Source organism: Passer montanus, unplaced genomic scaffold (assembly GCF_014805655.1).
Source record: "Passer montanus isolate IOZ18808 unplaced genomic scaffold, ASM1480565v1 scaffold76, whole genome shotgun sequence".
NCBI lineage: Eukaryota > Metazoa > Chordata > Aves > Passeriformes > Passeridae > Passer > Passer montanus.
In genome coordinates, this window is record NW_024372813.1 from 2,338,853 (window position 1) to 2,362,459 (window position 23,607).

Sequence of the window (23,607 nt, forward strand, 5' to 3'; positions counted from 1 at the left end):
CTTATCCCAGTGGTGGTGCTGGTGGTTTTCCCCATTGATTCCAGGGAGGCTGAAATTTTGCTTCCAAACCATATAAATTTTAAAGCTACTTAATTCTGCTTTCAATGACTGAACATTCAGTGACCACAAATAAACTTCCTGCACTAATAAAGTTACCACAAAGTATGCTCAGAATCCCGTGAATCACATCTTCATTTTGCAAGCTGAGGAGACTCGAAATGCAGAGAGGAGATTCATGGCAGAGAGGAGAGAGGAAATTCCAGTCAGTGCCCCTGCACATGTCACTATCACCTCCACCATCCCCATCTGCCAGGAACTGGCACCATGCTCCCAACAGCCCAGTCTCTCCAGGCAGCCATTCAAAGAAAAGTCAGGATGCGCTTTCTCCTGGAAGCAAAGCGACTCTAAAATACCACAACGTCAGAAAACTCATGGAATATCCAAGCCAGGTTTTTCATACTGTCATGATGGCACCAGCCTGGGAATCCCTCCTGGCACTAGTCTGCTCAATGAAAGCTGCTTGGCCACCACTCAATACTACAAAAAACGTGTTCCCCTCAAGTGAGTTCCAGTGGACAGGATTAAAAATCCAGTTCCCCCATCTGGAGCAGCAATGGGAACCACTATGAAGCAGCTGTGGGAATACAGCTGAACTCCTGCTCAGCTCCTAAAGCTTCCCTTCCCCTGGAACACATCTGCCCTGTCTCAGTATTACAGCTTCCTGGGGCTGCATCTGCTGGTCCTGGGTTTGGTGTCTAGAAAGCAGAACTACACGTCAGGCACACAACGGGGTAAAATTCCCTCCATTTCCAATCCTACTCTTTGGAGGAAGAAGACAGAAATAGAGAGTCCCCAAGACAAGGGCTTGACAATGGAGAAACTCTCCACTTTCCCCCAGGCAGCAGGAGAGCCACACTAGCACTGTGAACAGTTTAACATTTAAACTTGCTATTCCTGGTAAAACTAAGGTTACTAATGCAGCAGCTACTGCCCTGGGCATCTCATGACCCCTGCATTCAGTCAAACAAGTCTGTTTCTACTTGCCACCATGTCTGCCTCTAACAAGGGACAACCTGTGAGACCCCCCGGGATGGCAGAGGCACCACAGGAGCAGAGCACAGCCAAGAGAAACAACCAGCACCCCTCTATTTTATGGACAACAGTCATCTGGCTTTCCATGAGCCCTTCCACAGGGCTTGTGCCAAGCATTTTTGGCAGCAGCTGTGCTTAGGGTAGCAGAAATGAGTGTTTGCTGCTGTGGTGGGCTGCCAGACGTCCACTCACTGTGCTGTCCACCTGAGGCAAGGGGGGAAATAAGATGAAAAAGCTGATGGGCTGCTATAAAAATACAGTGACCTCTTTCCAATCCCTGGCAGTCTGATGAATCGCCAAGTGATCTGGATCATGAGAAACAAAGATTAGACTGACACAGTGTCTTACCCCCACCCACCAAGGCTCAACTTCCCCATCTTCCGAGGGATCTACCTCCCACCAAGGGGTGCAGGCGGATTGGGAACTGGGACAGGTATGGTTGGGACACAACAGTTGTCCTTCCTTCTCACGCTTATCCCAGGCTCCCGTGGGGCCTTCACAGGCCACGGCTCCTGTCAGCAGCACCTGCTCCCATGGGGCCTCCACTCGCTACAATTTTTGCCAGGGATCAGCTCCACAGGCTACAATTCCTACTGGGCACATCCCCCTGCTCCTGTGCAGAGCCTCCAGAGGTCCCATTCCTGCCTTGTGGAGCCATCACAGGGCCCACTCCCATCAGGAGAACCTGGTGCTGCGTGGGGCCTGCACAGGCCACAGCTCCTGCCAGGGATCACCCTCCTGTCCAGCACCTCATCCTCACCATCTGCACCAGCCTCAGAGCTCACAGAGCTGCTTCTCACCTGCTTTTCATCCCCTCTTCACTCCTCCTGGCCATTTTTGCCGTTTATTAACCATGTGAGGTGCTGCTGGCTCTGCTCAGGGCTGTGGTGAAGACCCTAGTGGCACTGCCTGTGCCCAACACACCCCACGGTGACACAGCCTAAATGGGCACTGCCAAACACATCCCATGGTGGCACAGCCTAAATGGGCACTGCCAAACACACCCCACAGTGACACAGCCTAAATGGGCACTGCCAAACACACCCCACAGTGACACAGCCTAAATGGGCACTGCCAAACACACCCCACAGTGACACAGCCTAAATGGGCACTGCCAAACACACCCCACAGTTACATTTCCTGATGGAATACAACCAAGTACACCCCACAATCACACAACCTGAGTGTATGGAGTCAAATACACCCCTCAATGACACAACCTAAATGTGCACTGCCAAATACATCCCAGAGCAACACAACATCACTGGATACAGCCAAATATACCCCACAGTTACACATCCTGATGGAACACTGCTAAATACACCCCACAGTGACATAGCCTAAATGTGCATTGCCAAATACACCCCTCAGCTGCACAGCATCACTGGATACAGCCAAACACACCCTACAATTACACACCCTAAATGCCCACTGCCAGATACACCCCGCAGCTCCCCAGCCCAGCCACCACTGCCCCACACCCCGTGCAGCCCCAGAGCTCAGAGGGCACCCGCAGTCACACCCCAGTTACCCAGCCCAGCTCAGAGCTGATGCTCCACACGCTGCCCTGCTCTGCTCTAGCTGTCTCTTTACCCAGCCTCCTGTACCCACCACCATGGAGGTTTTAATACAGGCACTGCCTTCCCCAGGCACTTCTGGGCCTCAGCACCTGCCTCCATTTAAAGCCTGCAGCAGAAATTCATGCTGGAGCTGTGTTGCCATGGGTCCCTGCAGAGACCACAGAAGCCTTTGTTCCCAAAAACCAAGGGTTGAGCAGGACAGTTCCTCCATCTGGTGCCTGAGGAGGAGACCAGCTCCTCACTTCTCAGGCTGTTGCTTTGAGATGTGAGTTATTCCCAGACATTCCTGCTGCAACTTAAAGACTAACACGCTGGAATGGGATGGAAGGAGTGGTGGGGGCGGAAAAAAAAAAAAAGCACTTCAGTCGTTTCAAGTTGTGCAGCCAACTGGCAACTGGCAGCAAAAGACAGAAATCACAAATGGTCCTCATTTTTTGTTTGTTTTCTCTTTCCAGTTTTATGTTTTATTGTTTTTGGCTGGGTGGATCCTGCATGAGGAAAGAAGATTCAAAGGGAAGAGGCTTGCCTGTGAAGTCTTTGGAGGGATGCTAGCACAGAGGAGACAGGCTGTTCCTCATGTGGCAGGCAAGAGAGCTCATAAGAAGGGACAGATCCTGCACAGCCCTCCCCAGAGAAGCAACAGAATCCAGAATCACAGGGCACATCGGTGGCTTTAAAATTAAATATGTGGGGGTTGTATTTTTTTTTAAGCAGGTTTAAAGCAGATGTAAATCAGAGCTGCCACCATGAAGCCAGACCCGAGCACTCTAAGCAGGGAAGAGACCCATTCTGTGACCAGTGTTTGGTTCCTCCTCTCCATCTCCCACCACAGCCTCACCTGAACCTCTCCTCATCTTCAAAATCACCTTGTTGATGTTTGAATTCCCCCCAGTCACACCTGAAGGACTGCACACACTGAAACTGATGCCTTGAGAGGCTCCTAGAGCAGAGGCTGGACGGTGTTAAAGAAATTTATTAAAAGGGATTTATTAAAAGGCCTTCACAGGATACACCCTGGGCAGTGCAAGAGCCCAGCCAGGGCTACACCCAAGATGGACCCTAAGTAATGACTTTTCACACTTTTGTAAGTTTTGGTCCATTTCCATGTTGGGGTTAATTGTTCAATTCCAGCTCCAGGTGATGCAGTCTCACCCTCCCAATTTGCTCTCCTCAATTCCCTGCTGTTCATACTTTTTGGGGCTGAAGCTGCAATGGTGTCCTTGGTTCTGGGGCTGGAAAAGGATTGTTTTGTCTGACTGAACAGTGAGGAGAACTTGCTGACACTTTATATGAAGTTCAGAGTTCTATCCTAATGCAGTACAGAATCTGGAAAACATGAAAGCTAAAACTTCAGGCATCAAAACCACAGGCTGACCTTGGCAGGAGCCAAGTCCCAGCAGAGCCTCCTCAGTGCCCACAGTCCAGCACTGCCCCAAGCCAGCTCCAGCCCCAGGACTGGCACTGCCTCACCCAGAGCAAACCTCCCACCCGCGAGGCAAATTTCAGCCAGCTTCCTTCAGTCTTCCCTGAGCAGGAGCCAAAATCTGCTCTGCTGTACTGCCTGCTGAAGCAGCACCCACCGCTGTGCAAACACCTGCAGCAGCTGCCTGGGGCAACCTGTGCTTCCCACCAGCCAAGCAGGCCAAAGGTGGCTTTTCCAACCAAATCACACGGCCTTGGGGGAATTTAGGCCCATCATGACAAAATAAAATTTGAGTACAGAGGAAAGCAGCCCTGAGAGTGTCTGATGAACCACAGCTCACCTTTCTGGAGTGCAGGGGAAAGAGGTTTTGAAGAAATGCTGTGGGAACAGCTATTAGTCAGAAAACTACACCACTTGTCAACCACATGTTTATTTTTCCCTTCCTTGAGCTCCAGTTGCAGATGTCAAGTTGTAGCAAGTCACCACCCAGCAGCTGAGCTGGGACTACCATCACTTAAAGCAGGGCTTTAACCACAGAAAACAATTCCCTCCCGCCTTTTCCACTGCCCTCAGATTACCTGAGCCTAAGGACGGTGGCTCAGCCAGGTTTGGAGACCAAAGGCTCGTGTGTTTGCTCTCCAAAACACACAGAATCTCACCTGGAGGGGGAAATGTTTTTATAAAACTCCAGCTATCAAGCAAACACTGCCAACAGCTCCAGTGCACAGGGGCTGTGTGGGTCCCTGCCTTGCCCTGCTCTTCTCATCACAAAAGCAGCAGCCTTCATTCTGAAAATTCACTTTCCTTTCCCAGGTCACTGAGGGGGGTGAATAAACTGAGATTAATAAAGTCCCCAGCCAAGGGCACCAGGTGTGTTACACAAACATCTGTATCTACAGCCATGGTTCCCCCTCCAAATTCTTTCCATATTTTTTGCGCTATCCCAATCTCTAAGAAAGAAATAGGTGCTCTGTATCTCACTCGTGGTTGCACAACATTCCCTTGGCAACAGGCTCTTCCTGCGTGATACAGGTGGGAGTAAGAGCAATTTTGCTCCTTCTCAGTGTCTGTGATTTAGCAGATAGCAGAAATAACAGTACAGGCCCAGGGAACACCCACTGAAGGTGACAGCTCTCAGAGACTTGAAGGACACTGAATCAGGCCCAAGCAATCAGGGCTGTCACAAGCCACCCCTCAGGGAGTGACACTTTCCATGGGCAATCTCCTGCTGCTGAGCTGCCCTACACAAGTTATCCACAAGCAGAGCAAAACCAGGCTGTTTAACCAGGTTAAACCACGACACCAGGTCCAAAGGCAGCAGGGTGGCAAGACCTACTAGAAAAGAAGCATCAATTAGGAAATTAGGATTAGCATGATCCAGGCTGAGTTTCCTCAAGAGGCCTGAATGATGGAAAGAAACTGCTCATTTAACAGCACACAGTTCAGGCTGTTTGCCAGGCGATATTCACATAATCCCTGAAATCTTCTTCAGATCTCTGCAGGTTTGGAGCAACAAGCAGAAGTAACTTTTTTAAAAAATATATTTAGTGCTCTGAAGCACTAGAAGGGCACTGGCAAAGGCTGCTCAGAGAAGCTGTGGCCGCCCCTGAATCCCTGGCAGTGTCCAAGGCCAAGCTGGACTGGGCTTGGAGCAGCCTGGGATAATGGAAGATGTCCCTGCCCATGGCAGGGGGTGGAACGAGATGGTTTCAAAGGTTCCTTCCAACCCAGAAAGGTTCTGTGCTTCCAGGATCCCCTGGTGCTGTGGGATTCTGGAGCATGCATATTCCAGGTTCTAGGCAAATGGTAAATCCCTTCTATCAAGTGACCTGAAAGATTTTATTTTGACTGGGGCCCTGAGAAACAATAAACCTTTGAAGGGAAGAAAGAGGAAATTGGTGGTGAGGTTGCCCTTGGGGCAGCCTAGACAGGATCACGTGCCAGACGCTGTGCTCTCCTCCACAGAGCCACCGGCTCAGAGCACCTGGAGAGACCCAAGGTCATCCTGGAGCCAGAGGCAGAGAGGGTCTGAGGCTCACTGCCCCCATGTGCAAAGGAGAGGCTGAGGGGTTCAAAGCAGGCAGTAGAAAAGCCCAGCTCCTCCTGGCACTGTGACAAACCGCACTGTGCTGGATGTTCCAAGGACAGGATCTGCACTCACTGTGGAGCAGCAACCCCAGACACCCCAGCAAGGCTCTCCATCCCTCTCCTGTCACCTCTCAGCAGTGCTACATTTGCTCCCAAACGCAGGGTCCCTCCCAGCCCCACAGGGCCGGAGCGAAAGGCCCGGCCTGGCCCGGCCCAGGCGCCGACAGCCTCGCCGGGCGCTGCCAGAGCTGGAATGCACCGAGGGCCCCCGGGGACACGATCTTCCACTCGGCTCTTCCTCTGCAGGATCCAAAATAACAAACAAGAAGGAGCCTTTGGCCATTGTTTCTCGGGGAAGGGGGGTGACAGGGAGAGGGCACGCGGCGCAGCCTGCCAGAAGGCATGGCTGAGCTAAGGAAGTCCTGCCTGGGCTTCGCTGTATCCGCTCCTCTCCAGGAGGGGCGGGGGGAGGCAGGAAGGAGAGAAAATAGAGAACAAATGATCATATAACCCTTGAGAGAAACCTGTCTGCTCTCGGAGAGCGTATTTAGCCCAAGCATGCAGCGCCTCTTGCTATACAAAAGAAAAAGAGGAAAGAAAACCCCGCCAGTTCTTCCGTTACCATGTTCTACCACTGAAAAAAAATGGGAGGAAACAGATGTTAAGCTCTCCAGCGTCAGGAAATTATCTCTTTCATGGGGGTACAGTTACTTCAGTGTATTTAGGTCAAACAAATAGGGAGAGAATCATGACTTCTCCCCCTTTCTGTTTGTCTCCACAGATATTTCAGACTTGCTGGGTGCCATATCCAAGGACCAAGGGCAGAGCTGTGTTTGGTCACAGAGCCCACCCTGAGGATGCAGCCTGATGATCAAGTCCCTGCCCACCTTGCAGATCCCTGCCAGCAGATCCCCATCCCACAAACCAATGCAGCCCCTACAAAAATCCAGCATTCTCTGTTTCTGGGTCAAGGAGGACGGTGTGCTGCTGGGCCCCGGCCAGGCATGGCAGCACTGCAGCTTGATTGTTCATTTATTTCAGTCGAGGTGGAAGGAGAGACCTGGGTGAAACATCTGCAAAAGGGATCTCCAGGCCATCAGCGAGCGCAGTTACGACTTTCCGGCACTGGGCTCCCCAAGGAGTGGGGCTGGTGGCCATAGGAAGCGACCAGAGAATTGAACCAGCGTTTCACATGCTCTGCAAAATCCCTTCCACAGGAAGCTAAACCCTCCACTAGGAGCAGGAGACAGACAGAGGAGCAGTCTGAATCCCTTCCCAGTCAGGAGTGGACAGACATTATCAAAACACTGAGTTTTAGAATCATAGAATCATTAAAGTTGATAAAACCTCCAAGATTGATTCCAACCATCAACCCAGCACCACCACCATGGTGACCACTAAACCATGTCCTTAAGTGTCACATCCACACACTTTTTAAATATTTCCAGGGGCAACCACTTGCCAGTGGCAGAAGGGACCCTGCAGCAATAGTCTCCTGTATCACTGAGGGCAGACTACCAGACAAGATAACCCCAGGAAAACACGACACGTTCCCTGTGGCAGCAGCATCTGCCCCACATGGTTTGCACTGGTTTAAGCCAAAGCTTTTACAGGCCTGGATCTGCATTTGTGCTCCTGCTAATTCAATCTTCACCAGGCAGACGGATGGATGCACAGACTGATAGCTCCAGCCCTGTATTTATAAGGACGGAACTCAAAACTTCAGGCTGAGTAAATCAGTTCACTCATGTATAATTTAAACATTACTTCCTTCCCATTTCAGGGAGCTTTAGAGTTTGTGAGATGGCTAAACACAATGAAATTAGAGCAGGAGACTCATTTTGCCTGCGGCCGAGGGGGAGAGAGAGCTGCTCCACTGCATCTGTCAGACAAGCTGGGCCGGTGCTGGCGCTGCCAGGCAGGGAGCAGCTCACTGCAAACACCACAGCTCCACACTGGAGATGGGCTGGCACTGCAGGGAGGTGCCAGGCAGCTGAACAGGGCACCTCTGCAGCACACAGAGCACTAAATAAAACCTTACACCAAGCCAGGATCAGCTTTACACACACAGGGAAGGAGAGAGCCAGCAGCTAGCTCCTCTGCAAAGCTGAGCAGAAGCTCCAGATAAAAACACAGAAATATAAAATCCCTGGAGTACAACTGGAATTAAATCATGAACATAAGAGATCTGCTCTTGCTAAAGGTGGATTTCAGACCAAGCCTCTCAAAAAGCCCACACACCTCTGGCACTGCACCTGTGCTAAATGTTCCTCCAGATCCCCACTGCTGATCCAGATTCACCCTCTGCCCACTGAGCCACAGCAGCAGCACCCTACACATTTTCCCTTTTTCGCAATTCTAAATTCTTCTGCTCTACAGAAAATAAACCCGAGGTGAGTCCTGAAGGGATCCAAAAGGACCCTACTGATTCTGGCAGCCAGGAAAAGGAGGGAGCCTGAAGAAGTCGCCTGCCAGCACAAGGTTGTTTTGATGCACAATAACAGTTTTCCCAACCTCTCCAGCTCTTTGGCACCAACTGTCACCATTCTAACACCAAAATATCGGCCATTACATGTAGATTATTTAAGCTGTTCAGTAGTCAGTTGAAAGTAGTTAATTACATGTAAGAACATTTAATTACTATCCAGCAGCAGCTGTAGGTACTTTAATACCATAGTGATGAGCCAAAACACAATGGAACAGGCAGATTCAAGGGTCTACACCCATCCACACCCCATTAATGTCAGCTGAACAACACTGAACCACTGGCTGCCATCCTTTGGGAAGCAACAACTTCGTGGTGCTTGTGACACTACTCTGCATTCCCAATTAGTCAGTTTGGTAGAGATGCTTCAGGAATTTTACAGCTGTGACATTTCTTGCTTGTGGAGAAGTCCTTGCCTTCTCCACAAACCCCTAAGCAAGAAAGCACGGTCTGAACATCAGAGCAGAAATCAGTAGCCAGCGTTTAATTGTTTATATCTTGAGACAAAGATAGTGTCTAAATAATTGTCTATTGTATCCCAGAGACAGCACAGGAAAGCTCTTCCCCTCGCTGGGAGCCTGCAGGTCACACATGCTTCTGCCATAACATTTGCTATAAATAATCCTCGCTGAGCCCAGCTAGGCACAGACCAAGGCAGCACTGTGCTCCTATCGGTTTCAGCCACTAGCCCTCCCCAGAGAGTGCATATCCTACCCTATTGTTCCTGCTCAAATGTTTGAAAGAATTATTTTTTCCTTGCTCCTTTTGTTTGGGGAGTTTATTTATATTTCCTCTCTGACATGGAATTACTACTGGAAGAAAGGAGTGCCACCTTCCACGGCACCCGTCGATGCCAGCGCTGAGATGAGGAGCAGAGGGTCACGTTTGGAGAACACTGCCATAGTTACAGACCTCCCAGTCTGGGATTCTGTGCTAATGTAGGTTCAGCACATTCAGCTCGGGATTAGAAACAAAGAGCTGGGTGCCAACGCCAGCCCCAAATTCACATGCACAGACTCGGAGCACAGGCAGCAACCCGCTCTGCTCAAACATTTTCAGGGATTATTTCAGCAGGTTACTCAGCAACTCCCTGATGTGGCCCTGGTGATGTCAAAGAACACCTTACCTCCACTTCATTGTCTCATTTCCAGCCCTCTTTCTACCTCCAAACAGATCCCAAGTGACCTGTTCCTCTCAGGCAGCTGCATGGGTGGAATTTACCCTTGTCCCCCTTTCCCCTTTCCCTCAGAGCAGCTGGACACAACCACACAAGCACAGGGGTGGGCAGGTGCTGCTTGGCTCTCAGCTCCCCAGGCACCTCATTGTGGAAAACCCATCTCATCCAGCACAGCCTTTGGAGTACTGGTGAGGTATCTCCCTGCCCTGCTTTGAAACTGGTGACAAGTCTCACTTTAGAGCCCAGGTACCAAGTGTACAAGTGTCTTTGCCCTCGGCAGCAAACAATTCCTTGAAGAGTCTTCTGCACTGTTTTTCCATAAAATCAGCCCAGTTTCTGGCTGTTGGAAGGCGTGATGCCCCAAAGAGGCCAATGACACCTGCTGTGCCTCTGTCCATCGCAGCACTCTGGGATGTCCAGCTCAGGAAGCCTGGTGGCCTTGCACTAAACTGCCTTTAGGCACAGGAAAAAACTGCTCTGGTGTTTCTAGAAAACCACAGTGACTGCCATATGCCTGGCCTACTCTCAGGCTGGAGCTTTTCACCCCAGAAAAGCCCTTTTAGGGGTCCAACAGACAACTTTTAGTAGTTTGACACCTGCCTGTACCTTACTTTTTCCTCACAAGGTTTGGTGCCGAACACTCCAAAGTCACAAGGTGCCTCCTAGACAGGCTGACACCTTTCTGCTGCTCTCCTCCTCAACAGCAACAACCAGAACTCACTCTTATCTGTACCCAGAGGCACTGCACAGCAGCCAGCAGCACCCACTGAGCCCAGGCTGGCACACAGCGATGCCCTGCAGGAACTACAGCTGGGTGGGTGGGCAATGCCTTGGTGGGAATGCTGCTGTCGCTGAGTTATCCTGCATTTGTGCATCCCAGCCTGGCCCAGCTGTTCATCTCCCAGCCCAAGGCTTCAAATCCAGAGCTGACCAAGGCCAGCCCACCAGGACCATCCCACAGGGACACTAGAGCAGCTGAGGGGAAGGGACGGGAGCACAGCCCCTGCTGGCCGTGCCCGTGTCCCCAGCAGGGCTCTGTCCTGCCAAAGGGGCTCTCAGCTCCCATTGCTCACCCTCCAGGGCCTGCTCCCTGCTCAGAGCCAGCCACACTCCAGCCACGCAGGGAGCCAGCAATGCACCCAATTAGCATCACTGCTGATGAGCTTCTCACCTCCTGCCCTGCCCAGGGATGGGGCTGAGCAGGCACAGGTGGCCACACAGCCGTGTCCCCCCTGCCTGCCCACCCTGCTCTCCCCAAGGGGGCTCACCCCATTTCATCAGGGATCAGAACTCAGCAGAGCAGGAGCAGCTAAAGGTTCCCTTTGTCCCCGTTTCTTTTTACAAGGAGCTGGGGACTGTGTTCTGAGAATTAGGCACCTTTCTATTTCACCCTTTTCTGTATTCTGTATATTCTATAGTCCCTCCAACAACTCCTTTTCAACAGCAAACAAATTTATTGTCCTGTGTGGCAAAGGTCTGTACAAAAGCTATAGGCAGGGGAGGACAGGACCAGTCACCCTGAAAGTGCCCATCCCCTCTGAGGTGCACATCCAGGAATGAACCCAGCACACCTGCAGCTTCAGCCAGGCTTTAAACACAAAGAGTCTGGGAACACGTGCAGGCAATATCTAGTTTCTGCAGGAAATTGCACAGCGTGGATATCCAAACATTGCCACCAAGCAAAAAACAACATCTTCATTTGCCAGCTCATGTCACACAAACCTAAATTCTTTATAGCAGACAGTGTTCAGCCAATGCTGAGCAGCAGCAATACACTTCCCCAGCTCTGGAAAGCCCTGGAGCTGTTTATGGAACAAACCCTGAATCCTTTTACAAGGAGCTGGGGGCTGTGTTCTGAGAATGAGGCACCTTTTCTGTATTCTGTATATTCTATAGTCCCTCCAACAACTCCTTTTCAACAGCAAACAAATTTATTGTCCTGTGTGGCAAAGGTCTGTACAAAAGCTATAGGCAGGGGAGGACAGGACCAGTCACCCTGAAAGTGCCCATCCCCTCTGAGGTGCACATCCAGGAATGAACCCAGCACACCTGCAGCTTCAGCCAGGCTTTAAACACAAAGAGTCTGGGAACACGTGCAGGCAATATCTAGTTTCTGCAGGAAATTGCACAGCGTGGATATCCAAACATTGCCACCAAGCAAAAAACAACATCTTCATTTGCCAGCTCATGTCACACAAACCTAAATTCTTTATAGCAGACAGTGTTCAGCCAATGCTGAGCAGCAGCAATACACTTCCCCAGCTCTGGAAAGCCCTGGAGCTCCACAGCAGCCAGGCACGAGGCTGCAAATCCACAGAAAAGACAAGAACATGAGTTCTGCAGGGATGTGCACCCTGTGGAGGGTGCAGTGAGCCAGGGCACCCCAGCTGGTGTTTCCTCAGTGCTGGGTTTCAAACCCTGCTCAGCTGCTGCAGGAACTCCCACGCAGCTCCACGTGCCTGCACAGGCAGGGCAGCACTGTCAGGAGCTCCCCAGCACTGTCAGCATCCAAAAAACCTGCTCAGCTCTGCATGTCCCTCCAGAGTTGTGCCTTTCTTGTGGCTGGAGCACCAAGGCAAAACCCCCTTGGCTTCCAGGCCTTGTGCTGGATCTTCGCTACGTGCTGACACATTTCCTTCCTGTAGTAAAATCACCTCCCATCCACAGGCTACAGCACTGCCTGAAAACCCAAACCTTTAAGGAGCCAATCCTTCCTGCCCATCCCCCTGGAGAGGCATCAGAAGTGCATTCTGAGCTGTGCTCATACCCAACCCTTTGGCACACGGGCTGCAAAATGCCTCAGGACGTCGGGGTGAAGGCAGCAAATATTCTGACAGGTGACTGGTCCCAGTGACAGCACCTTCCCAAAACCACTGTGATTCACAGCTCACGTCAGCAGTGTGGAAAAAGTGACCCCTTCTTCCTTCAGAGGAAACAACAGACATGCTTCAACAACAACAAAAAACATTAAAGGGCATGTCCAGCAGAAAACCTGAGAAAACTCAATTCCCACAGAAGAAGAGGGATCTTCTATTGACTTTAATCCCTCTTTTTCTTGTCTGCCCTTAATTCACTCTCCCTCCTCCCCACAGGAGCAGGCAAGCGAGTGCCAGCCCAGCAGTGGCACTTGCAGAACAGCTGCTGTTTCACAACTACCTGCAGCAAGAAAATCAAGAAACCTGACTGAGCGTGCCACAAATAATCTCCCTGAAAGACAGAGCAGCTGGGAGGGCTGCAAGGAGCCATCCCTGGCAAAGGGCAGGTGGCTGCTTCAGTCCTGCCTGTGGACACAGAAACACAGGGCAGGCAGTGACCCTCTGCCCCACAGCCCCCAGGGGTGACAGGACAGCTCCAGGAGGGCAGGAATGAAGTACCAAACAAAAATCAATGAATTCCACTGAAACCTCTGTGACCTCACATCCAGGGCACCACCCTTGTTTCATTTGTTCCAACCCTGGCAGAAGCCTGTGCTGAACTTCCCTCCCAAGCTGCCCCTCCACTAGGGGTACAAGCAGAGAAGGAGCAAAGGAAGAGAGAAATTCATTGGTGATTTTGAGGGTTGTCCTGTGCAGGACCAGGAGTGATCCTTGTGGGTCAATTCCATCTCAGGAACACAAAGTTCTGACCCATCTCTACAGCAATGCAGCTCCACAGCCACCAGACCAAACCCAACTGTTATTTATCCAGCTTCAAATGAGGTGTCCCCACACCTCCACAATTAGAAATCTCAATTTAAGCCATGTGAGGCTGAACCCCAACCCTCTACCAGCAGCAAAAGAGCAGATTAACAGCAGGCTCTGAAGGCTACTTGGCTGCACTCTGCAGAAGATCCTGTCCCAGACTGATGCTACTCTAGAAACCCTCCTGCACGCTCAGGAAATGCTCCCAGACACCACTAACCCATCCCCTCCCAGTGATGCCTTGTGCAGGCTGCCCTACAACACAGACTACATGGAGCTAAAGAATAAAGCAGGGATTTATTAAAAGGCTCAATGGATGCACCTTGGGCAGCACAAGAGCCCAGCCAGGGCTGCACCCAAGATGAACCAAAATGGGCACAAAAATCCCTGATCGGTCACAGCATTTCTCACTTTTATCAGTTCTGCTCCATTTGCAGATTGCAGTTAATTGTTCAGTTACAGCTTTAGGTTATGAAGTCCCATCCTTGCTCTTTTTCTCTCTTCGGTCCACATTGTTTGTGCTCTTGGGCCTGAATTTGGATCATTTGTCCTTGGTCCCCAGCTAGAGCAGGAATTGTTTTGTCTCCCTGCTCTGTGCAGAGCTCACCATCCCCTAATGTGAAGCCCAGACCCACACACTAAAGCAGCTCAGAATCTGAAAAATAGAAACGCTAAAGCCTGAGGCATGACCAGAGGGAAAGTTGTACCTTTAACACCAAAATCAGATTTCCCACTGACACATGCCAGCATGTATTTAGGTGCCTAAACTAAACTCAGATTAGGGATCTCAGTATTCCTTCTTGCCGTGTGCGTTATCCTCATTCAGCAGAGGGGACAGAAAGAACCAGGGAAGGCCCTCCAACCTAAATCCATGGCTCCTTCCTGCTTCCAGACAAAGTTCCACCTCCTTTTGTGTGTTTGAGGGAAGATGGGCAATGCTTGGGATCTTCTGAGCAGTGCCTCAAGGAGCATCCGGCATCAATCCACATTCCATGGAGTTGTCCTGCAGCACTCTGCAGTAAAGCTCTTCCCAAAATAAAATTCTTCTTGTTCGACTGTCTTAATTAACACATGCTGTAGCTGTAAATAAAGGTGAGACTCTCCAGGAATCAAAGCAAGGTGCCTGGAAAGATTACAGAGTAATTATCACACACAACGTTCCAGCCTGAAATCACAGGAATGGACTCCCTGTATTCCCTACAGGCATTTTTGTGGCATTGCCCTCATCCTTTATGGGTGCAGAACCCACTGATCACAGAGGAGCTTCAAGGAGTATGAACATGCCAGCCTGCATCATGTAACTTCTGTATGACCTGCTGCTTCCTCCTGTGCCCTGGACAAGGGCAAATCTTTCAGAGAAAAGAGGCAAGAATTTCATTAAGGAATAATTATGGAATAATCTGTGTCTTGGAAAAAATTGCTTCTAGCTGTGTCAAACATGGGCTGGGTTATGTCATTTATTTACTTCCATTTTATACAAATATTTCTACCTAATGCAACTAATTATCTTTACAAGAGTTTATTTAAATACTTGGCTTTAATTTTTATGGCAAGAAGTCACAGGGACCAGTTCTAGACCAGAGAGAGGCCACAGAGCAGTTCCTGCCCTTGGAGAATTTTTCCAAGGCACTGCTGCTGATCCCAAGGCAGGAAAACATCAATCCCTGAAGGGTCAGAAGTGAAGATTTGGCTCTTGCTGCAGCAGATCCCTTCTGCAGGATCCCTGTTTGCAAGCACCAACTCATTTACACAGTTCCCAGCATCAGACCTGGCCAGAGGCTCCTGTGGACAGCCCAGCTGAAGAGTTCAGCTCCCTCCCTCCTGGCAGAATCCTTGAGGCTCAAATTCACAAGGGGCTTTTGTGGCCCCCATTTCCCTCACCCCCTACACCTGAGGTGCTGGGACAGCCCTGCCGCCCTGAGAGAGGGGCAGCACCTCAGCCCATGACTAAGTGCCTTTTTTCCTGTTTTCCCTTCTCCCAGCACCTCTCTCAGGAACAGGAGTGCAGCCTGCTCACTCCCGATTGCGCCGCGGCGGCCGGAGCCCTCCCAGCTCTGTTTGCCACTGGGAAACCCGGAATTATTCCTTTATCTTGAGTCACCACAGCTGATCCAGCACTGCCTGGCACAGGCCCACGCTGCAGCCCTCCAAACCTTGCAGAGGAAGGCGTTCCTGCCCATCCAGGGCCTGGAACAAGATGTTCTTTAAGGTCCCTTCCAACCCAAACCATTCTAGGATTCTGTATTTCTGGTGGCTTTATATTCAATTTGTTCACTCAAAACAAATTAAAAACTGAACAGAAGGGGGTTTAAGATACACCCCCATTCCCATTGGAATATTTAAGGTCTGGCCTTAAAAATCTGCCTTTGCAGGACTGGAAACAAAATGGTGTGCCAAGAGGAACTGTCAGCTGAAGGCACCAGGGCTGCAACCTGGCATGGTCCCACGACTCCAATCCAGATCCAAACACAGCCTCACACTGTCTCAGCTCTCATTTGAGCACAAGCCTTGTCTCCAAGGTTTTGCCCTTCATTAACCACCTCCATGAGCAACTGAAGAGATAATTCATAGGAAACATCACCCAAAATGAACCAGATCCATCTGGCTGTGGAGAGATCCTACACAGACTATACTCAGGCATTCCTTAAATCATTTAACTAAATCTAACTCTGAAATTTAACTGAAGGACTGAGGGAAAGTCACCCCAGCAACTGCTGCTCAAAGCTCCCAGCCCAGAGCAACAGAGCCCCTGGGAGAAACCAGGTCCCTGCAAAAGGCTCTTATCACTTCTCTAAAACTGGAGCAGCAATAACAGGAAGAAATTGTTTTGGCAGGACTTACACCACATAAAGTCAACTCATCAGCCAGTGGTGTGTGAAATTTCCCTGGAAAACACAGAGAGAGAGCGAGCACAGGGTGCAGAGAGCATCCCCCAGGCTCAGCTGGGCTCCCAGGCACCCACCCCAGCCACGCTCAGCATTCCCACACCATGGGGCAACACTGACCCTGCTGCCATCACGGACACCATGGGGCCATCACCCACACCCTGAGGCAACACTGACCCTGCTGCCATCACCCACTGGGGCCATCACCCACACCCTGGGGCAACACTGACGCTGCTGCCATCACCCACACCATGGGGCCATGCTCACCCTGCTGCCATCACCCACACCATGCAGCACAGGGCACTCTGTGGAATGCCAGGACATCTCCCTGAGCTGCTTGTCCCAGCTTTCCCTGTTATCTGCAGATGGATGCTCCCAGGGTGACAGCAGAGGGACACGGGCTGTGCTGCTCTCCTGCTGTCACAGCTGCCACAGCCTTTCCCAGCTCCAGCACACGGGCTGGAAACCCACTTTAGGATGTGCTCTGCACCCAGGAACGTTGTCCAGCTCCCTACAATGCACGGGAGGGATGGGAAGATGGTAACAGCCCCTGGGGTTGCCTGATGAGAAGCACCCATGCAGTGCAAACCCAACACCTCTCACTGCTCAAAGACCTGGTGAATGCTCTCCTCCTCCTCCTCCCACTCTCAGCTGCAGAGCCGAGCTCAGGCAGGACCCTAAGCACAGTTTAGCACAATCCTGAACTGGGGATGCTCCAGCACCTCCATGCCACCCCTGCCCCAGCCTTGCCAAAGGGGGCCAGAGGGTGTTGTGGTGGAGCCCAAGTGCCCGGCCAAAGCCCCTCTCTGGAGGTTCTGTGCCACCATGGGCCAGCAGGAGATGTGACCTCCCCCCAGTGACACAGCTCCCGTGCCGGGACAGCCGCGCACACGGCGCTGCTGTTCCCTCACACAATAGGCACTTCTCCCAGCCACGAGTGACACGGGGCAGCTTTAAACTGATTAACGGCTCTCTCAAACAAGCCCCGAGTGTGCAGGAGGCCCTGGCAGACAATGCCAGCCCAGTGGCAGCAGGACGGCATCAGCTGCTGCCCTGTGCCAGCGTGAGAGCAGCAGCAGCAGCAGATGAGCTGCAGCCCCTGCCAGCGTGGCTTGTTCAGCTGGGGGACACAGGACAGCTGCTGCCAGGCTCCCCGTCCCTCTGCCAGGCACGTGGCAGCACGGGCACGGCACAGAGGCTGCTTGGGTCCCTTTCTGTGCCAGCTCAGCCACCCTCCTCCACAAACCCAGCACAGCCTGCCCAGGCCTCCACTGGGGCAGGAGAAGCTCAGGACAAAGCCCTGGGAACCTCCACACTGAATTCTGCCTCAGGACAAGCACTGGGAACCTCCACGCTGAATTCTGCCTCAGCACAAGCACTGGGAACCTCCAAGCTGAATTCTGCCTCAGGACAAGCACTGGGAACCTCCACGCTGAATTCTGCCCCGGCGTGCAGCAGGGCAGGAATGTCACACGTGCAGCTTGGCTCTTTACACCCGCCCTGCTTTGGTGCCTTTCCTCTTCTGGGATGGCAGCCAAAAGGGAATGAAAAACCCGAGGAGGGTGAGCAGCCATCCCTGCACAGCCTGGACAACAAAGCTTTGGGATCCTCCTGCTCCTGCCGGCAGCCAAAACATCCCAGGCAGCCTGAAAGGAGCTGTGGCTCACACGGGTGAGTGAGGAGCCGCTTCTGCAACCCGCAGAGCCCAGCCTGGGAAAGGCAGCTATCACTGCCAACCATCTAAGCCACAAGGATTGGTGCAGGGGGAAAGGCAAAGCGAAAGCACACACGGGCAGAGCAGCTCACCCCAACACCCCGATAAGAACTGAGGCACGGCCAGGTGAACAGGCGGCCCCGGTCACACCACGAGGCTGTGGCAGGTGAAAACAGAGCTGCCACGTGCTCTGCCTGCCTGCACACACCCCAGAGCCAGCCCACGCGTGCTGCCATCCCCAAGGCACGCTCGGTGGGTTCTGTACCCCCAACTCCTGATGTGACAACCTCAGAGTGCGCCCGCTCCACCCCACCTGGCTACACAAGGTGTCCACCACACACCATGCACAGACAGGCTGAGCAGTGACACGCTGCCAGCTGCAACAAGGGACTGTGTCCTGCTAAATCCTCACTCCAAGTCTTCCTTAAGCCCGAGGTTCCCCATGGAAAAGCAGAGGGGCGGGTTTGGTCAGAAACACAGGGATCTGGGCTAAGCATGAACCCTGCACAAACCCAGCTCGGAGCTTTATGCTCCTCCTGCAGCCCTGGCTACCCCACCACATCCTTTCAGCACAGCGAGACACTGGAGGATGTGAGCAAGCCCGAATCCTGCCCTTGCCCCAAACAATAGGCTCTGCAATAATGGTGCAACCAGAATTTCCTGTGCGGCGGCGCGCGCCAGCTCCCGGCAGAAAACACCCTGGGAAAGCTCTGCCACGGGAACGCGGCGTCACGGCAGCTCCTCCAGGCTCCTGCCCGTGCTGGGATGCTCCTCTGGCCACAGGGAAAGCACCACAACAGAGCCCAGCCTGGGAAGAAGGGAAAAAACCACACGGGTGGCTTGGAACGGGAGCCATGCAGGCCGGGAATGGCTGGGATAATCCATTACCACAGCAGCCTCTTGCAACATCTGGACCTGGCTTTTCTCTCATGGATGTTTCTTATCCTGCAGTGCCTGGGAAAGCAGCACAGAGCAGGCTGGGGTTTGGGAGGCTCATGGAAATGTCTCCATCTCTCCTGGAAAGATGGCACAGGTGTAGCAAAGACAGAGCTGCTGATGGCATCGAGCACAAGAGGCAGCAACGGCAGCCAAAATGCTCCAGTGTTGGAGCTTCTATCTGGAACGAGGGATCAGCACAGCCCCAAACCCTGAGAAAAGCCAAGGACAAGCTCCTACAGCACAGCAGGAATGGTGGGTGATCCCAGGCTGGAGCACGGGGAGAGTGCAAGGAACACCCTGAGAAGGAAGGAGGGGCAGAGCCAAGGTGTGATGAGCAGGCCACAGCCACCACTCTCCATCTCCCTGCATCTCCGAGGAGGAGAAAGGGAAGAAACTGGGAGAGAAATCAAGCCTGGGAAGAAGGAAGGAGTAGCAGGAAGGTGTTTTTAAGATTTGGTTTTATTTCTGCACACCTTCCCCGGCACCCCAGGAAGCCCATCGCTCTCAATGTGCAGAGAGATCAGCATTTACTGCAGAAGGAAAAAGCTCAGGAAATGGGCGATGGCACCTGAGCCTGGTTTAGCAAAATCCTGAACTGGGGATGCTCCAGCACCTCCATAAGACCTCCTGAAACGAACTCAAGTGCCCAAATTCAGTCCCTTCCTGCTGGATTTAGCACACAAACTGGAATCCAGCAACTGGCACATCAAAGAGGGAACCACGGAAACAGAAACAAGGTTTTCACCCCATTTCTTCCATCAGCTCCCCTAATTTGCCTCTGCCCTGTCTCCCCAGGGCTGAAGAGAGGACAAGGATCCCACCCACGCAGCAGCTCCCACCAGCCAAGGCTGTGGGCACCAGGGCAGGGCTGACCCCAAGCAGCCTTTACAATGCCCCCTGCAGCAGGGAAATGTTGAAGGGCAGAGAAAGCCAAGCCCCGATGCCAGGATTAAGAAGGGCTCTGGGTTTGGGGTGGGGACAGAAGAGGCAAGGACAGAGCTGGTGAGGCTGGAAAGCACACACTGCCTGGGACCCCAAATCCAACACATACCCCCACAAAACCCAACCCCAGAGCCCAGCACAGCTCCTGGTGTGCCACAGAGAAGGACTGGCTTTACTGGGCAGGACGAGCAGTGGGCAGCTCAGCATCACTTCCAGCAGAGGGAACGCAGAGCTGTGAGCTCCACACCCTCTCTCCAGAGAGGAACAGCAGGGAAACCTCATGCAAGAACACCAGAGCTCTCAGAGCTCAACCTACAGCACGAAACAATTACTGGGAGATAACTGGAAAAGACATTTTTAAAGAGCTTCCTTGGGCGGAAAAAAATCTAAGGCTACTCCACAATTTCTTATTTTACCAACTACTTGGAGCCAGCAGGCTGCACTGGGAGCTGGCCTGCACTGGGACTGGGAGCTGGCCTGCACTGGGACTCAGCCCTCAGCCCTACATGACCCAAAATTCATTTCTTAGTGTTTATTTGCACAAGAATTTTCCCCAAAACTCCGCAGTTCCCAGACACGCATCGCTGCCTAATCCTCCAGCCAAGCTCACCCTGCCCATCTCCCTGCCACCAAAATCCTTTGTGATGTTTGCAAAATGCCCCCTTCTGGCAAATTCCAACTCAGGTTTTCAGGTCAGACCGTGCAGATGAAGAAAACTCCAATAAATCTGTCATTTAACGGAAAATTAATACTGTGTCCCAATGTCAGCACCAACCCAGAAATAACCTCCTTCCCACAGCTATTGCGTGCTGGGAGCAAGAAGGCCAAATACAACAAACTTTTTATAAAAAACACCCCACAAAAATGCGAGTTGGTGACACTCCTGCCCTGAAACAAGGCTGGCAGGGGGCCACGGGCAGCACACGTGGTGCCATCGCTGGCTCATGGTGCCAGCAGGAACCTGGCCCATGAGGGGTGGGGATGGGAGCTGCTCCCACCCATCCTGAGGCAAAGGAATTTTATTAAATCAGCTGATATCAGTGCAAAAAATGGGGAAGTCTTTGGGATCACCACACACAAACAAAGGAGCAGGAATACAGGGAGAAAAAACTTCCAAGTGCCACTGGGCTCCAGTAATTAACTGTGGGGTTTTCAGCTCCCCAGCTCGGATCATTGGCATGTCCCAGACTATTGCTGAGGCTTAGTAAGGTAAATGGAAAAGCAAACTCGAACTTCACCTGGAAGTTTCAGAGGAGCTTGCAAGCTGGAGAGAACAAAAACCCACTGAGCAGGATGGCTGAGAGCAACGAGCACTCAGGAAAAGGAGCAGTAACAGCGGGCAGGAGCCTCCAGAGCTTGGGAACAAGGATGGAAGAAATAACCTTTAAAACAAGTGTGGGATGCACCAAAAATGGAGCAAAAGACCAGAAACTTGTTTCACCTGTGGCTTTTAGTTCATCTTTCCAAAGCAGACCTTTCTGCAGCACTTCCAGCTGCATCCCAAGGAGGGGATGCATTTTTCCTCCCCCTGTGATGATGCACCTGCCTCTTCCTCCTCCCCACCAGCGGCTTCTTCTCTGGGACCATCCCTCTGCACCTGTGCCCGTGATGGCACCACGCAGAGCCCCTGGGAGTCCCACCTGGACAAGCTCCTGAGCTCTGGCACAACTCCCTGTGCAGCAGGAGAGCAAGGCAGCGAGGTCACTGTCACCCCTCTGAAGGACAGAGCCCTCGCTGAGGCCACAGTGGGCACCTCAGTGTCACACGTGGGGACACAGGGTGGCTCTGAGTCTGTAACTTCCCTGGACACCACGGATGAGGGGCAGCACGGTGTCCCCTCTCCCCCCAGCACTAACACCTGGTCAGCTCTCCTTTCAATGTACAGAAATCACATTAATTCCAGGAAAACGAGGCGGCACAGCAGAAATTCACTCCCAGTCCCTATCCAGACAATGAGGCACCAAAAGCCACTGGAACGAGCCGTCCTGCCAGCACTGGAGCAGGGCACCCAAACCCTCTGGGCAGGAGCTCCAGCAAAGCACCTGCTCCAGCACTTACTGTAACAGACCTAAATTTGGCAATTTTACTTTCCCCAAAGCCAATCAGAGACGATACCGAGCAGGGAGTGAGCAGCATTCCACAAATACTTGATTTCAACAGCTGCAGCAGGTTTGGAGCCGGCAGAGCGAGGGTGAATGGGCTGCGGGCAGGCAGCCCCGTGGGCTCCGGGCTGTGCCGGGCACCGCACCCGTCCCGCCGGAGCACGGAGCCGGAGCCGGGATCTGGCGTCACTCGGGGAAGGAGCCGTGCCTTGTTCTATAACGAAACCCGAGGGAGGAGCAGGGAGGTGGTATCAGCCATTAATCCCCGCATTTTGAAATCTCGCATCTCATAAATGTTCAGGTGTAAAACCAAGCCACCAAGGTGGAGGTGGGAGCAGGGACCCTGCGGCCAGGCTCCGTGAACAGCTGAGTGAGACTTTCTCTCCGTCAGCGTCTCCAAGAGCACTAAAACCAGCAATAAGGGAACGCTCCCAATTGCGGAACTCCCACCAGAGCCCACAGAAATGTTCCCCCGGACTCAAACGCGCCCGGAATCACCCTGGGCGAGCAGCGACCCAGCTCCTGGGGAGCTCACACGGCTGCAGCCCCGGCTCAGACCGCTCCATTCCGACACACGCGGCGGAAAACAAACCCAGCGCCGGGCCCGCGGCAGGAACTGCCCCGCTCAGCTTCGAGCTGGTGCTTCCTCAGCAGCTCCAACACAGCCCAAAAGCCCCAACAAAGAAAAGATTCCCACGTGATGTTCTATAAAAAAAGGGAGGTTTTGCGAAACTAATCCGAACTTCGCGGCTTTGGGACCGTTCTGGGGGACAGGAGGGTTTGTCCTGCAGGTACCTGCGCGAGGGTGGGACGTGTTTATGGGGTCGGAGCACAAAGAGGAGGGATGCGACCCTTCACTCTCATGGAAGCCGCGGCTCCGGGGGCAGCCCCAGCCCGGGACGGGGGTCGGGGGTCCCGGGGCCAGCCCCGCTCTTACCTGGCTCACCGCATGGCCTCGGCACCGCACGCTCACGCGGTCCCGGCGATCAGGGCAAAACTCCGCGCTGGCGTCGGAAAGTTGAAATGTTTAAAAAAACCCAAAATCTTAAAAAATAAAAAAAAAAAGTTTTAAAATACCAGAAAGAATAATAAAATAAAAAAGTAAAAGCGCCCGAAGGTGCGCGCTCCTGAGAGGGACTCGAGTTGAAAGGCAAAGGCAGAGAGCAGCCCCGCTCCGGGAGCCGCTCCCGCCGCCCTCCCGGCCGCGCCGGGCGCTCCCCGCCGGCCCCGGCCCGGGAGCCCCGGCAGGCCCGGCCCGGCCGCGCTGTCCCGCCGGAGCTGCGCGGGGCTGGGGGCGATGCCCGCACGCAGCGCTCGGGGGTCGCTGTCCCCGCTGTGTCCCCGCCGTGTCCCCGCCCCGCTCCGGCGGGGAGAACAATCGGAGGAAGCGCGGCCCCGGCCCGTCCCACGCGGCCCCGGCACCGAGGGCCCGGGGCTGGAACCACAGCATCCCCGAGGTCCCTTCCACGGGGACAAGAGGACACCTTGCCTTGCTCAGGC

At 52.8% G+C, this 23,607-nt stretch overlaps 1 protein-coding gene across 4 annotated transcripts in view; it reads right to left on the bottom strand.

The window, feature by feature from the left end:
* The window catches only part of ARHGEF9 (Cdc42 guanine nucleotide exchange factor 9), a 194,728-nt gene extending 171,426 nt beyond the window's left edge, over positions 1-23,302 (bottom strand). For all 4 annotated transcript variants that reach the window (XM_039731058.1, XM_039731056.1, XM_039731055.1 and 1 more), the window contains exon 1: positions 23,045-23,302. The gene's annotated coding sequence lies outside the window, so the exon portion shown is untranslated. The remainder of the gene's footprint in view (positions 1-23,044) is intronic.
* Between the last annotated feature and the right edge of the window lie 305 nt (positions 23,303-23,607).